The sequence below is a fragment of the Schistocerca americana genome, chromosome 1, assembly GCF_021461395.2.
Source record: "Schistocerca americana isolate TAMUIC-IGC-003095 chromosome 1, iqSchAmer2.1, whole genome shotgun sequence".
Lineage (NCBI taxonomy): Eukaryota > Metazoa > Arthropoda > Insecta > Orthoptera > Acrididae > Schistocerca > Schistocerca americana.
In genome coordinates, this window is record NC_060119.1 from 1,008,287,225 (window position 1) to 1,008,300,777 (window position 13,553).

Below are 13,553 nucleotides of genomic sequence, written 5' to 3' on the forward strand. Positions count from 1 at the left end.
TCCGAATCGGAAATAGTTTTCTTGCCAAATTGGATATAGTTTTCTTGCCAAATTCGATATTATTTTATTGAAAAATTCGGTGTCGTATTTGTCAGATTCAGTGTGATTTTTTTCCATATTTAGTATATTTTGTGTCTAAATTTGGTGGTTTGTTTATTGAATTTGGTGTTTTTATTTACCAGATTTGCTGCTGTCCTTTTTTTTTACAAATTTGTTTTTTTCCCAATTCTGGTGCTATTTTCATTGTCACATCAAAGTTCCTTCTCTGGAAAATGAACTGTCATTTTAAGATTGTACATGAACCTGAGGCTTGAAGACATTAAAGTACAAACGCAATTTTAACCAATTTTAACTGTCAGTTAATATCAGTCTGGGGTTGTTGTTGTTGTTGTTGTTGTTGTTGTTGTGGTCTCCGGTCCAGAGGCTGGTTTGATGCAGCTCTCCATGCTACTCTATCCTGTGCAAGGTTTTTCATCTCCCAGTACCTACTGCAACCTACATCCTTCTGAATCTGTTTAGTGTATTCATCGCTTGGTCTCCCTCTATGATTTTTACCCTCCATACTGCCCTCCAATACTAAATTGGTGAGCCCTTGATGCCTCAGAATATGTCCACCCAACTGATCCCTTCTTCTAGTCAAGTTGTGCCATAAATTTTTCTTCTCCCCAATTCTATTCAATACCTCCTCATTAGTTATGTGATCTATCCATCTAATCTTCAGCATTCTTCTATAGCACCACATTTCGAAAGTTTCTATTTTCTTCTTGTCCAAACTACTCATTCTCCATGTTTCACTTCCATACATGGCTACACTCCATACAAATACTTTCAGAAATGACTTCCTGACACTTGAATGTATACTCAGTGTTAACAAATTTCTCTTCTTCAGAAATGGTTTCCTTGCAATTGCCAGTCTACATTTTATATCCTCTCTATTTTGACCATCATCAGTTATTTTGCTCCCCTAATAGCAAAACTCATTTACTACTTTAAACATCTCATTTAGTAATCCAATACCATCAGCATCACCCGATTTCATTTGACTACATTCCATTATCCTCGTTTTGCTTTTGTTGCTGTTCATCTTATATTCTCCTTTCAATACTCTGTCCATTCCATTCAGCTGCTCTTCCAGGTCCTTTGCTGTCTCTGACAGAATTACTATGTCATCGGTGAACCTCAAAGTTTCTGTTTCTTCTCCATGGGTTTTAATTCCTACTCCAAATTTTTCTTTTGTTTCCTCTACTGTTTGCTCGATATACTGTTTGAATAACATCGGGGATAGGCTACAATCCTGTCTCACTCCCTTCCCAACCACTGCTTCCCTTTCATGCCCCTCGACTCTTTAACACTGCCATCTGGTTTCTGTACAAATTGTAAATAGCCTTTCGCTCCCTGTGTTTTACCCCTGCCCCATTCAGAATTTGAAAGAGAATATTCCAGTCAACATTATCAAAAGCTTTCACTAAGTCTACAAATGCTAGAAATGCAGGTTTGCCTTTCCTTGCTCTATTTTCTAATATAAGTCGTAGGGTCAGTATTGCCTCACATGTTCCAACATTTCTACGGAATCCAAACTGATCTTCCCCGAGGTCGGCTTTTACCAGTTTTTCCATTCGTCTGTAAAGAACTTATGTTAGTATTTTGCAGCCATGACTTATTAAACTGATAGTTCAGTAATTTTCACATCTGTCAAGAACTGCTTCATTTGGGATTGGTATTATTATATTCTTATTTAAGTCTGAGGGTATTTCGCCTGTCTCATACGACTTGCTCACCACATGGTAGATTTTTGTTAGGGCCGTCAGTAGTTCCAATGGAATGTTGTCTACTCCCGGGGCCTTGTTTCGAGTTAGGTCTTTCAGTGGTCTGTCAAACTCTTCATGCAGTATCATATCTCCCATTTCATCTTCATCTACATCCTCTTCCATTTCCATAATATTGTCCTCAAGAACATCGCCCTTGGATAGACCCTCTATATACTCCTTCCACCTTTCTGCTTTCCCTTCTTTGCTTAGAACTGGGTTTCCACCTGAGCTCTTTATATTCATGCAAGTGGTTCTCTTTTCTCCAAAGGTTTCTTTAATTTTCCTGCAGGCAGTATCTATCTTACACCTAGTGATATACGCCTCTACATCCTTACAATTGTCCTCTAGCCATCCCTGCTTGCACTTCCTCTTGATCTCATTTTTGAGACTTTGTATTCCTTTTTGTCTGCTTCATTTACTGCATTTTTATATTTTCTCTTTTAATTAAATAAATTCAATATATCTTCTGTTACACAAGGATTTCTACTAGCCCTCATCTTTTTACCTACTTGATCCTTTGCTGCCTTCACTATTTCATCTGTCAAAGCACCCTATTCTTCTTCTACCATATTTCTTTCCCCCATTCTTGTCAATCGTTCCCTAATTCTCTCCCTGAAACTCTCCACAACCTCTGGTTCTGTCAAGGTTCTGTCAGTTTATCCAGATCCCATTTCCTTAAATTCCCACCTTCTTGTAGTTTCTTCAGTTTTAATCTACAGTTCATAACCAATAGATTGTGGTCAGAGTCCGCATCTGTCCTTGGAAATGTCTTACAATTTAAAACCTCATTCCCAAATCTCTGTTTTACCATTATATAATCTATCTGAAACCTTCCAGTATCTCCAGGCTTCTTCCATGTATACAACCTTCTTTCATGATTCTTCAACCAAGTGTTAGCTATGGTTAAGTTATGCTCTATGCAAAATTCTACCAGGCGGCTTCCTGTTTCATTCCTTACGCCCATTCCATATTCACCTACTACGCTTCCTTCACTTCCTTTTCCTACTATCGAATACCAGTCACCCATGACTGTTAAATTTTCATCTCCCTTCACTATCTGAATAATTTCTTTTATCTCATCGTACATTTCATCAATCTCTTCATCATCTGTGGACCTAGTCGGCATATAAACTTGTACTACTGTGGTAGGCATGGGCTTCATATCTATCTTGGCCACAATAATGTGTTCACTATACTGTTTGTAGTAGCTTACCCGCATTCCTATTTTTTTTATTCATTATTAAACCTACTCCTGCATTACCCCTGTTTGATTTTGTATTTATAATCCTGTATTCACCTGACCAGAAGTCTTGTTCCTCCTAACACCGAACTTCACTAATTCCTGACTATATCTGACCTTAACCTGTCCATTTCCCTTTTTAAATTTTCTAACCTACCTGCTCGATTAAGGTATCTGATATCCTATGCTCCGACCTGTGGAACAACAGTTTTTCATTCTCCTGATAACAACGTCCTCTTGAGTAGTCCTCGCCTGGAGATCCAACTGGTGGACTATTTTAGCTCTGGAATATTTTACCCAAGAGGGTGCCATCATCATTTAACCATACAGTAAAGCTGCATACCCTCGGGAAAAATTACGGCTGTAGTTCCCCCTTGCTTTCAGCCGTTCACAGTACCAGCACAGCAAGGCCATTGTGGTTAGTGTTGCAAGATCAGTCAATCTTCCAGACTGTTGCCCCTGCAACTACTGAAAATGCTGCTGCCCCTCTTCAGGAACCACACGTTTGACTGGTCTCTCAACAGAGACCCCTCCGTTGTGGTTGCACCTACAGTACGTCTATCTGTATCGTTGAGGCACGTATCTTGTAAAAATCATGGATTTCATGTTACTTCACTGAAATAACTAGTATTGTGTTAATTTTGCATTATTGCAAAATTTTCTTATATCTACTCGTTAATCATAACAATCACTGTTACTGCTGCCCATCAGAACAGAATGCAAACTCTCACACAATATTGTTATGTAATAAATGTACCAAACACTTAAAAACTATACTGAGGTAGACTCACAAAATATGTATCCATAGCGAATTGTTGGATGCACCCAGTTGTTCTTATATTTTATGATATTTCTAAATAGACCTGTTTTTCTTGACCCCAGCACATACCTCATCCCCTATGTCACTACCATAAAGCTGGAAGAGTTACCTTTTAAGACCAACTTTTGTTGCCTTTCATACTGTGCTTCTTTATTCATTATTAGTTACAGTAGAAATATCACACAAAGCTCAGTTATATCCACATTATTTATTTAGTAATCCAGTATATCACTAGGCCATTACAACTCGTGTAAGTCCACCCCCCCCCCCCCCCCCCCCCCTCTCTCTCTCTCTCTCTCTCTCTCTCTCTCTCTCTCTCTCTCTCTGGTCTCTGGGCTGGGCAGACAGATATAGTCAGGATGGCAATTTGCAGAGGAATGGCAGCACTGACATGTCTGATTTGATAAAGCCGAAGTGAATATACAAGAGTGGAATAAAGAGTTGATGGTATATAATGAAAATAAAATATCTGGGCAAAAGATGACACAGGCCAGATTAAAAGCGCAATTAAAGAAGAAAATAGCACAATGAGAGAGAGAGAGAGTAGGCATTATTAATTGGCATGTTGTAACAACTACAAAAAGAAAACGATAGTTATAGAGAAAATTCACAACAAAAACCAGAGAAAATACATGCAAGAGCATTGCTAACTATGCCCCATAGAGATGCAGTGCACGGGGTTCCGGGTTCAATTCCCGGGGTCAGGGATTTTCACCTGCCTCGAGATGCCTCGGTGTTTGTGTTGTCATCATTATTTCATGATCATTCATGCACATGGCAAGATTGGACTGAGAAAAGGTTGGGAAATTGTACTGGTGCTGATAACCACGCAGTTGAGTGCCCCACAATCCAATCGTCATCATCATCATCATCATCATCATCATCATCATCATCAGTAGAGATGCAGCTAAAACAGCATCTGGTTCTAAAATCACAGCAGTGCAAACAACGCAACAAGTACAAATGAAGACTCAAAGGTAGTGCAACTAAAACTAATAACTTTAATAAACCCCACCAAAGAGAACATTTGTATAATGAAGATCAAGCAAACCAATAATGCAGTCAACATGCAAACAATTACACAAAGTGACACAGAAAGGATAATGATCAGTGAAAAGGTGCAGGAGACACTGATATGTAAATAGCCAAAGAAGAAGAACCCTTTGATGACAGTGTACATTCTACAGGCTACAGATGCAAAGACACTAAAAGACACATTATACACTGAAGAGCCAAAGAAACTGGTATAATTGCCTAATATCGTGTAGGGCCCCTGTGAATGTGTAGAAGTGCCACAACATGGCATGGCCTGTACTCAAATAATATCGCTAATATCTGAAGTGGTGCTGGAGGGAATCAACACCATGAATCCTGCAGGGCTGTCCGTAAATCCGTAAGAGTATGAGGCGGTGGAGATCTCTTCTGGACAGCATGTTGAAAGGCAACCCAGATGTGCTCAATAATGTTCATGTCTGGGTAGTTTGGTGAGCAGCAGAAGTGTTTAAACTCAGAAGAGTGTTCCTGGAGCCACTCTGTAGCAATTCTGGACGTGTGGGTTGTCACATTAACCTGCTGGAATTGCTCAAGTCCATTGAAATGCACACTGGACATGAATGGATGGAGGTGATCAGACAGGACGCTTATGTACTTGTCACCTGCCAGAGTCGTATCTAGATATATCAGGGGTCCTATATCACTCCAACTGCACGCACCCCACACCATTACAGAGCCTCCACAGTCCTCTGCTGACATGTAGGTCCATGGCTTCATGAGGTTGTCTCCATACCTGTACACGACCATCTGCTCGATACAATTTGAAACCAGGCAACATGTTCCCCATCATCAACAGCCCAAAGTCGGTGCTGACAGACCCGTTCGAGTACTACAGATCAGTCATTCTACCACCACACACAGTCTTTTTTATTTCTCTTCTTTTCCGCTACTTCTCCCCCCTCCTCACCTCTCCCCTGCCCTCTGTCTAACCTGCAGCACTTCACTGTCTTCTACCCCCACCATACTATACCCCCCCCCCCTCTCCCCAGCCTCCTCCTTACCCCCACCCAGTCGCCACTCCCATCATGCACTGGTGCTGCTGCTCGCAGTGTGGTTTCAGTTGCCTGAGACTGAAGTTGTGTGTGTGAATTGCGGTTTTGTGTGTGTGTGTGTGTGTGTGTGTGTGTGTGTGATGAAGGCCCGTGGCCGAAAGCTTTAATTGTGAGAGTCTTTTTGTTGTGCCTATCAGCGACTCAGTATCTCCTCTATATGTTCTATATTTGAATACACATGCCTATATCAGTTTCTTTCAATGTACATGTAGAACCTCGAAAATTAAGTGACCAAGGAAAGCTTTGAAAGTGGCTTTACAGCATGATTCAAGACAGGATCAGTTGGAAGAAAAGTGGTCCATCAAATTATTGAAGTGAGACCTGAAGATAGAACAGCTCTCATTAAATGACAGAGATTATTTCTTGGATTTCGTTTGGTTTTGACAAAAGACTACCTAGTAGCGAGGCGGCGTGCTCGATGCCAAGAACTTGGTTGTCTGGCAAAGCATTGTGATAAACAAGTAGTAATTTGTGGACACTGTGTGGAAGAAGATAACAGCAGAAAAGACTGCAATAAAAGCAAACAAGTGGCATTATGTGTGCCATGCAAATACAGGGGTAAAAAGTGCACGGGGAACAGAGATGAATGTCACATGTATCAAGCCCTCCTAACAAGGCACATTTCAGGAACAAATTATTTATACGCATCTCATAACACTAGAAAACAGTGTAGACTCTAATGACACAAATCACCATTGAGGAGGAGTGGGAGGGATGCCAAAAGAGCGAAGAATTTCTTGCAGAATGTGAGCAGTAAGTACCATAGAAAAGAGCATGTGATGTAGACCAAAGTAGATCTTCATGCATCTTTGAAAAAATAGGAAAGAAGTTTTTGGTGAAAATTCAGAACTATGAAGTATAACAGAGAAGGGAGATCACAGGCTGAACAAGGAGTGACATAATTGTGATACAGGTGAGCAGGATTTGGTGACAGAAGCTGAGTAATTTATATCTCGAGTGTGATAGCACACAACCTGAGGATTGTACTGTGTTGCCTACAGTGATAAAAGATGATTTGCTGCCAATGCAGGATATGAATCTGCAACATAAACAATATACAAGACTCAGAGTCAGTACTTAGAGGAAACAAACACCTGCTGCAGTGAAGTAGGGAGTAGAAAACAGACAGGAGCAGATCCGTATCAGAGTTATAAAAGTATTGAGAATGCAGTGCAACTCACTAAGCTGGGAGAGCCAGTGACACATACTGCAGCGTTAAGACATCTGGTAAGGAAAATGCACCCAAAAGGAAAATATGTTACTTTTCCTGTATTTGATTTCCTAGATAGCATCCATCTCGAAGTGAATAATATACCAACAGAAGTGGAATCCATCTCATAGTGAACAATCTAGCAACAGAAGTGGAAAAACTGGAGAAGTTATTGAAATAGATTACTGCCAGAAGAAATGAGTGGTTTTCCTTAGATACAGTGTACAAGCACTTTGTGATGGTGCGTGGTTGTGTAGCATGGAATTAGAGACAAGAATGGCCAGATTGTGTAATGTATATCCATCATCCCTAATGGAAATAAAAGTAGGACAGCTTAATACCATGAGAAGTCCCGGTGTATTGCATGAAGCTAGAAGAATTGAAGGCAGATGCTGTGTGTCTCTAAGAAATATATGCTAAAGCAGGAAAGGTTGCCAGTAAATGCCCATATAATCACCCAAGCATAGTGTCCTATGGCAGCAATAATAGAATTTAATAAAGCAGTTATATCACAGTATTGTTCAGAACAATTAATCAATGTGGAAATGTTAACTGGAAAGGGGAGCTGCATCTTGGTTTCCATGTATTTTCAATTTAGTGATGAGATCGACGAGTATCTGCTAAGGCTAAAGGATAGTCACCTAGAATGTATTAAACCTCTAGTGGCTGTGGAAGACAACTAGAAGTAGTCATTGTGGAACTAAGTCTACAGGTATAGAATGCACCTCACAACACACAAACCTATGGAGCAATGTCAAATGTGAATGGAGGATCTGCAGAGATTAAGATGCGAAACAAGAAGAGGCAGGAAGCTATACCAAAGCAGCATGATCCAAGAAGAAGGAATCCAAAGGCTGCATAGTTACAAGTATGTTAGTCAATGTTTTAAGGAAGAGTTAAAAAACTGAAATACTGGAAGCAATTCATGGATGCTAACTTAGAAACCAATCTCTGGGGTATACTATACAAAACTTACTGTGAGAAAACACAAGCCCCAACACTCTTGTCCTCTCTCAAAAGAAATGGTTTGATGGTAACAGGAAGTTAGGTACAGTCAGCTAATGCTAATGGGAACACTTTTTTCTGATGGTGGTGGAGAAGGTGAGACATAATATCAGTGTAAGTTATGAAAAATGATATGGAAATACTATAGGAACAATAAGCTTGTGTACCCCTTTGCATGAGAAGAAAAAGCAAATAATTTTAAGGCTGAAAAAGAAGAAACCTCCAGGACTGGATGGGATTTGTGCCAAGTAATACAAGCTTTACTAACCAATTAGATATTTACTTGTGTGAACTGTACGATTGTCTCATGCAAGGAAGGGACTTTGCACTATGAAAGAATGATGAAGTGGTGATAATAGTAAATGACAAGACGAGGATCCAATGATATGAAAATCATACAGACCAATTTGTCTTCTGAATCTTCTCAACAAGGTATTTCAAAACTATTACACACAAGATTAGAAGATCCCAGACTGCTGCACTGGATAAGCCCTCACCAGTAGGGGTTTAGAAGAGACAGTCATCTGAAGATGCAATTAATAAGATGATCTTGAGGACAACACATACACTTTCTGCATACGCTCTAGTGATGATCAGTTTTGCTAGTGATTTCGATAGCCTATGGTGACCATCTTTCTTGTAAAGCTCCAGAATGTCTTGCTGTTATTGGACTCGTGTATGGAAGTTTTACATAGAGAATATGCATTGTTATGAAAGAAACTTGACCATGTGCCTAATTTGGATACGTGTTCCTTATCCTTCCCAAATACTAAACTTATTCATCTAAAAAATGGAAAATGTCACTTTGAAATAATAACATTGTAAGTCGAATTACTTTCTTGTATTGTCCCATAAGCAATTAATATGTTTCCCTGTCACTTTAAAATAATAACATTATAAGTCGAATTACTTTCTTGTATTGTCCCATAAGCAATTAATATGTTTCCCTGACAATGTCTAATCTCATCCAGTCTAGTGTTAACAGCTAAGCTCGTTCCACATTCATTCTGCAGTAACCATTGTACCTTGTTTGTCCACATTAATTAAAAGGTAATCACTGATCAGAGAAGTATTTTCATTGGCATTCTACTATCAATATGTTTCTCCATTAAAATTACTGATTCACAAACATGACACAGTTTCGTCCATAAATCTCATAACTAATCCCACATGCCTTTCTACAAAATAGCTGAAATAATCAAACACTTTCCTTCTAAGAAACAACGTAACTCTTAACTATACTTTCTACCGATTACTTCATATTGATTTATCCATGACGCACCTGTGCACAATTGCTCTGCACTGAATCCCAATGACGATACTACTGTACACAGCAAGATGGTGTGTAGCCATTACTAATGCTGCATTGTTGCCATTATGCAGCAAGAGAATGCTTCCCTTGTAGAAAATGTGCTAGCGATAAGTTAGATGTACAATATCAGTATTTTACAACATCAAAGATAGCAGTAATTCTTGTAGATTTTTTTTGAAAATGAGAGCAAAACTTTTTTTGAAAACCCACAAAATTAGGAAACAGAAATCCCACAGAAATTCTCACCTACCAAAAAAATCCCCACAAACACAAATAACTGGTGAACAACCCAGCTATGATCCCATCCTGAGTTGTTATAGTGTTATACAATAAAAATGTCAACCACACTTTGCAGTCCCTTGTCCCTACCCCAAAATTTTACAGTTGTTTACATGTTGCTTAATATTTGTGACAAGTGAGCATTCAGCATGCATAGAAATGAAAATGGGAGAACAAAGTGTATACTACTGTATAAAGACAAATTGGAGATTAAGGTTGTTACTAAAAGTCATGAAAAGTTCTTGACTGATTTACTTCAGTTGTTACACAATACTCTAGTAAGTACTTAGACTGACATAGATTACACATTTTTTAATGTATGTGGCACATAAATGTAAGTATATTACATAAAAGGGAAAAAATTTTAGCAAAAAACTCGGATAGTTTTTGACCAGTTTATTTCAGATTTTTACCCGATACTCTAATAAACATTTGGACAGACATAGGTTACATACATTTCTTTTCATATATGCATTATATAAATACACTGAGATGGCAAAAGTCATGAGATAGCAGTATGTTCATATACAGATGCACAAGGCAGTGCATTGCCGGTGCTGTCATTTGTACTCAGGTGATTCATGTGAAAATGTTTCTGATGTGATTATGGTCACACAATGGGAATTAACAGACATTGAGACATTGGAAGTGGAATGGTAGTCCGGTTAGATGCATGCTGCGTTCAGTTTTGGAAATTGTTAGGGAATTCAATATCCCAAGAGCCACAGTACCAAGAATACCAAATTTCAGGCATTACCTTTCACCACAGACAATGCAGTAGCCAATGGCCTTCACTTAACGGCTGAGAGCAGTGTCATTTGTGTAGAGTTCTCAGTGCTAACAGATAAGCAACACTGCATGAAGTAACTACAGAAATCAATGTAGGATGTAAGACTAACATATCTGTTAGGACAGTGAGGTGAAATTTGGTATTAATGGGCTATGTGGCATCAGACGACCAATGCGGGTGTCATTGCTACCAGCATGACATTGCCTGCAGCGCATCTCCTGGGCTCGTGACCATGTCGGTTGGACTGTAGATGATGGGAAAACTGTAGTCTGGTCAGTTATGTTCAGCTACTTGGAGACCATTTGGAGCTATTCACCATGTTCCCAATCAACGATGGGATTTTCATGAATAATGCGCAATGTCACCGGGCCACAATTGTTCACGATTTGTTTGAAATACATTCTGAACAATTTGAGCAAATGATTTGACCACCCAGATCGCCCAACTAGAATCCCATCTAATATTTATGGAATATAATCGAGAAGTCAGTTCATGCACAAAATCCCGTGCTGGCAACACCTTCACAATTATGGATGGCTGTAGAGTCAGCATGGCTCCCTACTTCTGCAGGGGACTTCCAATGTGTTGAGTCCATGCCACACTGAGTTGCTGCACTATACTGGGGAAAAGGAGGTCCATACACTATTAGGAGGTGTCCTGTGACTTTCGTAACCTCTGTGTATATACTTAAAATCTATACTTACATATGAAGACAAGTCATAGTTTAACTGTGTTACCAAAAATCACGAAGTTCTTGACTGATTTACTTCACATATTTACATGGTACTCTTAAACATCAGATGGACATAGGCTGCATATTTTTTTTTAATATAATTGATTTATAAATATATATATATAATACAGAAAGGGGAAATGTTATCAGAAATCTCGAAAAGTTCTTGACTAATTTATTTGAAATTTTTGCACTACGCTCTAATAAAAATTCGGAGAGAGATGACCCAAAACATTATGACCACGTACATAAAAGCATGTTGGTCCACTTCTTGAACGCAATTCAGCAGTGATTCTGCATGCTGTGGATGCAACAAGTACTTGAGAGGTTTCCAGAGGTTTGTGGCACCAAGATGCCTATGTACAGATCACACACATCCCGCAATTTACGAGCTGTTGGTTTGTGAGTGCAGAGCTGGCATCCGATGAGTGTCCTAGTGGGTTTTCATCAGATTCAGATAAGCCAAATTTTATGGCCAAGACATCAACTTGAGTTCACTATCATGTTTGTCAAATCATTCCAGCAAAATTTTGGCCTTGTGACAAGGACTCTTTAATCTGCTGGAAGATGCCAAGACTCAAGCATAAGGGGTTACAGGTGGCCCGTAATAATATTCAAGTAGTCCACAGCTGTCACAGTGCTTTTGATTACTTCCGCAAGCCCCACGAAACCCCATGACATAATACTGTTCCCACCAGCTTGCATCCATGGTGCACTGCTGCATGTTTTGAGCAGCTGTTTGCTTGGATGACAGAGTATCTGGACATGACCATTGACTTTGTTTAACAGCAAACAGGATTCATCCAACCAGGTGACACGATTCCATTGATTGGCGGTCCAATATTGATGATCCAGTGCCCACTGTAATCATAATTGGGGATATTGATGGGTCAAAATGGGAACACGTAGGGGTCCTCTGCTGCAGAACACCATGTTCAATACTGCACACTTAACAGTGTGCTCCAAAACACTTGTGCCGGCACCAGCAATCTACCCTGTCATCAGATCTGCCACAGACCTTTGCCTATCCTTCTTTAGAGAGCAGGCAAGCCTCCAATATCTGTATTCTGGGATGAGGTATGGACATCCAACTTCTTGTCGCCTACTTGTGGTTTCAGCATTCTTCAACCACTTTCCATAGATGCTCATGACAGTAGCATGTGAACAGCCAACCAGCGTCACCATTTCCGAGGTGTTAGCACCCACAAGCTCAGGGCCACAGTAATGTGGCTTTTGTCAAAGTGACTTAAGTCAGCAGATTTCCACATTTCTGCCACTTATCATTGCTAGAATGTTCCCCATTCTTCTCTGCCTGACTCGTATATTTCTCTTACCACATCACGCGCCCTCAGCACCACCAGGCGGCATAAAACCTCGTGATGGGCAGTGGTCAGAATAAAAGTTCTGGACCAATTTATTTGAAATCATTACATGATGCTCTAATAAACATTTGGACAGACTGTGGCTGTATATTATTTAAATATATGTAATATATAAATACATATATTTAACATATAAAGGGGAGACATTGTTAGCAAAAATCTCAAAAAGGTCTTGACTGTTTTACTTAATCTACAACAGTGATTGAAGCAGAAGGAGTGAATTAAAATTTGGGCTACAGCTGGGACTCGAACCCAGGTCTTCTTGCTTGCTAGGCAGAAATGTTAACCATTACACCACCACAGCACTATGGTTAACATTGCTGCACTAACTACCCAAGCTGAGTGCCCTCCCTAATACAAACCTCATTTCATATCTTCTGCTTATTTTCCCTTACATTTTCACTACTGCTAGGGCTTTGTGTTGGGGAGGGCATTCAGCTTTGGTAATTCGTGCTGCAATGTTAACCATAGTGCTGTGGTGGTGTAATGGTCAGCATTTCTACCTAGCAAGCAAGAAGAGCTGTCTTCGAGTCCTGGCTGCAGCACAAATTTTAATTCGTTTCTTCTGTTTCAATCATTATTGTAGATAAAGAAGAGACTTAAATGTCTTAGGGAAAAATACGATTATAACATTTTACTTCAATTTGTTACATGATACTCTACTGACTTTCGGACAGACATAGGATATGTATTTGTTAAACAAAAATGTACAGATTTTCTGTTAGAACAGACTGCGAGAAAAAAAATGCTGTGCTGTGAAAATGTGTGGTTTTGTTTTCTCTCTCACAGTCAGTTTTGGTGTAGATGTCAGGACGTTTAAACCGTTAGACACATTGTTTCTTCCACAGTTATTCTTTCTTTGTATATAT

At 39.5% G+C, this 13,553-nt stretch overlaps 1 protein-coding gene and 1 non-coding gene across 3 annotated transcripts in view; one reads left to right on the forward strand and one right to left on the reverse strand.

The window, feature by feature from the left end:
- The window catches only part of LOC124548783 (protein GPR107), a 185,598-nt gene that overhangs the window by 98,634 nt on the left and 73,411 nt on the right, over positions 1-13,553 (forward strand). The window lies entirely within an intron of this gene.
- On the reverse strand, positions 12,916-12,988 carry Trnaa-agc. The gene has a single exon. It is a non-coding gene; the product is annotated as a tRNA-Ala (tRNA).